We start from the raw sequence: 4,478 nt of genomic DNA, 5'->3' as shown, positions 1-4,478 counted from the left end.
TTGAAAACACCCAAGCGCTCAAATCGATCCCTTTCTCCTATTAGACCATACTAGGCCTTGAACCAATTCCAAAAGGATCTAATACACCTGATTGACCACAATTATTCACAATCATGCTCATATATCAAAATTTAACCCTTCTACGATCAATTTTTACAATTCACTAACTTAACATACTATGCCATTTCTTGGCATAACTTAGGCCACTTGGCTATTTCTCAAATCATACATATACAATCATATTCACAATACAATCTTAGCCCCTAAATTACTCATTTTCTTATAATATATCCTTTAGCTTAAGATTCACTAACACAAGCAACCAGTTCACACATATACTTTCTCAAACAACACATATCTATAATCAATTGAGCTAGACTTCACAAAAACTCAGTTCAATACATGCATGCAACCCTATGGCAACTCATATACACTTATATATACAATCTTTCAATTCAGTTCATTACACAACCTCAGAGTACATGGCTTCACAACTCAAGCCAGTCCAGACTCTCTTCCCTTCACCTGATCACTTCCCGATCTTGTAAACATGTAACCATGGGGGTGAGATAAAAATCTCAGTAATAGAATAACTCGCTCCTATTGACTATCACATGCAACAATATGAAAGTAAACATAATATATCATTTAAAACCTCATAAAGTAGTATTTACATTACGTATGTCATTTCATTTTCAACTTCTCATTAATCCCAAAGGATTCCGTGTTATCTCAAGATATTTTCATCATATCACATAAAATACTAGCATGATCTCTACTAACTAAACCTCTAAATCACTGCGGAATAAAACCATAGGCTCATCTTAGGCTAATGTACACTCTCATTAGTCTTGAACTTATCTACAATGGTAGAATCACTCAGCCAAAAATGTTCTAACGCACAATACGGACTATGGTTTTCCCCCAATACACATAATAGGGCCTCGTTGACTCCAACCCGTATCACAAAGATACTAAGGAGTCTCTCATCTCCAACATAGTACCTTAATAGGCACTTAGGAGTTCTTCTCCAACACCGCACCTTTCAAGGCACTAAGAAAAATTGCTTCCAACACCGCACCCTAACAGGGTACTAAGAAAACCTTACCATATAGTCTTTATCTTCCCCTATACTCTCGGGTGAACTCCCACCTCTCAGATCATGCCTTTTTAAACCATTTAAGGTTCCCTTTTCACAATTTAACACTTTCTTATACAATATATGATATCTTTCATTACAAAACACATTTCCATGCTTATTTCAATCAAAAGCCATTTCACACACAACAATCACTCAATGCTATAAAACATGCTCAATTCGAAACTATGTCATGCATTACATAACATATTAACATATAGTTACAATAAATAGTCAAATAAAAGAAGTTATTCGGTTACCTCAACCCTTTTGTCTCTAGAAGGTTACCTGTGGATTTTCCCTATCGTACAAGCTTATCTCAAGCTTTCTTTCTCTATGCACGAGTCCAATATGCTAATCTAAACACATTTGCCACATTTTAGTCATTTGGTCCATTTTGACCAAAAACTCATTTTTACTATTTAGGGCTATACTCATCCATAAACTCTTTTCCATTTATCCATTCTAAGTCCATAACTACCTAATTACCACTTTACATCACCTCATTCGATCTTATTTCACTCAAGATAGATTTTTGCCCTAACTCTCTCTCTCTCTCTCTCTAAAGGCTAAAATTGAGCCTTTGAGTTCAAAGCTCTACCGTTCAGCTCTAAACCAATCACAAAACTATAATTTAACTTTTGAGAACATTTTTATTACTATTGGATAAGAATCAAACCCCTTAAATTCCATCGATTCAATTTCTCTATAACTCATTTTTAGATAAATTTGTGTAGAATGGAAGGTAAGAGTTATATGTAGCTTACCTGGCAAGTTATCGATCTGAATCACCTTTCACCATTGCAAAATAACTTAACCAAGCTCCTCAGCCCTTCTCCTCTCTCTATTTCGTGTGTTTCTCAAATTCTCTCCTCTAAAATTTCTAAAATTCATGACTTATGAAGTGAATTTTTGGTCCATGCACTATGGCGCATGCAGCACAAGCTGCAGTATGTGGGACAATGAGATTTATTCTCACCACAAGCACTTGCTTCGACTTGAAACGCACTCCTATCACCCATATCTATTCATACAACACAGAAACAAGTCAAAATACCAATTAATCATCTGAATCTCTATCCCCACTTTAATTTCTACTTCACCCTGATTAACCTTTAAACTTAGGATTAAGAAATTCAGGATGTTACAGCAAGCACCCACTGAAGCTTATGATTATAGTTGAAAATCTTAAGGGTGATCTTGAAAACTGGATGTAGGCCAAGTTGTTGGGCTAAACCAAGATAAATCTATTAAGTCAAAGTGTAAAGTCCCTGAATCTGAACTTAAAGTCCTGTCTCAACCCGTGCTTTACCATTCCACACCACGCAATTAATAAATCAAAATCAGAGTAATAGCCCTTTATTTATTTTTAAAATCACAAGATCCCAACTTCTTAAAACATATATTCAAATAAGAGAGCTAACAAAAGCATAAACACACTCAAAATACTCAAAAATTCATAATCTATTAACCCTGAGAAAAGGTTATTCGTCGCAGTGTGCAACACGTATGCCGTGACATGTGGCACAGAACTATATACTTTGTTCTTAACTGCATCGTGCGTCACAGTGGGCACATCATATGCCATGGCACACCTATCCGAATTTCTAGTGTCATTTTGACAGCAAAAATGACGACCTTCCAGCATGTGCTATTTTCACACCCGATGTCCAATTGGAGTAATTCAAGCGCCCACATGAAGCTTACAATGTATAGTAGCTAATAGAATAAGTTTGGACTTAATTTGATGGTTTAATCTGAAATTGTATACCCCAGGTGCAAAAAGTTACTTTTTCTTTTAAAAACTTACACCCTAATTATTCCTCTCATTCCTTGTCCTATTAGACCACTTCAGGCCTTGAACTAAGTCTAAAAGGACCATATACACTTGATTAACATCAGAATACACATATATCACATCAATAGCCCATTTCGGCCTCTCAAAGCTACATTACACATTTGTGATCTTATATGAGGAAAACATATATATAATACATAATCATATATACAATTGACTTGTTCCACTTTCAACCCTTCAACTCTTACATATAGAGCTCGCCCTTACCATATGGTCATGAATCACAAATGTACTCGACTCTTCTAAATGGGGCTCTACCTCACCATTTGTGTTCAAGTTTGTACTATTTGTCTCAAGTTCTCATTTCACAATGCAACACACATTCAATTCACATAATCAACATATATATACATTAGTAGAACAAGTTACAATATCATACACTTGCTTGTCTCGCTAGGGCACCCTCAACACAATGCAATATCATATATATATATATATATAGGCAAAGATTTACATCATAATTTACTTTCTCAAGTTCACATACATTTATTACATCGTAGTTGGGCAACTCAAACTACCTACGTTACGATGCACAAGACAAAAAAGTGATTAATAAGGATGTGTCTAGCTCATGAAAACAAAGGGAAAGGAAGAGGAAGCATGAAAGGAGAAGAGGAAAGCCTAATCTCTACTAGGTGTAAGGGTTTGTTGGAGTTTGGGAGACATTTTAGACTGGTTAGCTTATCGAGTAAGTTTCAATTGCCCTTACCTCTGATTCTACACTAATTTCTTTTAGTATAAATTATAGAGAAATTGAATCAGGAAAGTTTTAAGGAATTTGTTTCTTACACTTTGGTAATGAAACGTTATTGGGAATCAAATTGAGGTTTTTTCGACTAGTTTCGAATTAAATGATAAAGCATTAGAGTTGTAACCATAATTAAGCCCTAAATTAGAGGGTAAAAAGGACATGGAAGATTTGCGTAGGGTATGTTAGGATTGATAGAAATGATAGAAAGGGGGTGAGGATTGCAATGAACTAAGTTAATCAAGTAAAGGAAAAAAAAAGAATGCTAAATGTGATTTTAAGTGATAATTAATACTTGTGGTCAATTTGATAACTAATTAATAGTAACACCTGTGTGTGTAGATTGCCATGAGGGTGTGTATATCTTGAGAGAGAAAGCACGTCGTGACCATAGCATATTAGAAATTCTATGTGTGACCCTTTTTGTGACAAAGATTGAGGTTATCCCAATAACTTACCTGTTTGATTTTCTAGCTTAACTGTTTATGAGTATAAATATTATTACTGAAATTGTTTTAGAATGGCATATTGAATAAGTGAAGGATTGATACATGAAAATGATTTTTAAAGGAAATGAGTTTAGAACTTGCATGATTATGTGACTATATATAATATATGGCTTTTAACAAGAGGTGGGTTTGTATGTGAGCCGTGATCATGAGGTGGGAGTTCACCCGTTAGGGAGAAGTAGTGAAAAGTCCATATGGTATTATTTCAATTAGTAATGATGGGAT

This window comes from Prosopis cineraria, unplaced genomic scaffold (assembly GCF_029017545.1).
Source record: "Prosopis cineraria cultivar Desert tree isolate PC_DT_omini unplaced genomic scaffold, ASM2901754v1 PC9, whole genome shotgun sequence".
NCBI classification, from domain to species: Eukaryota; Viridiplantae; Streptophyta; class Magnoliopsida; order Fabales; family Fabaceae; genus Prosopis; species Prosopis cineraria.
This window is presented reverse-complemented; position numbering follows the sequence as displayed.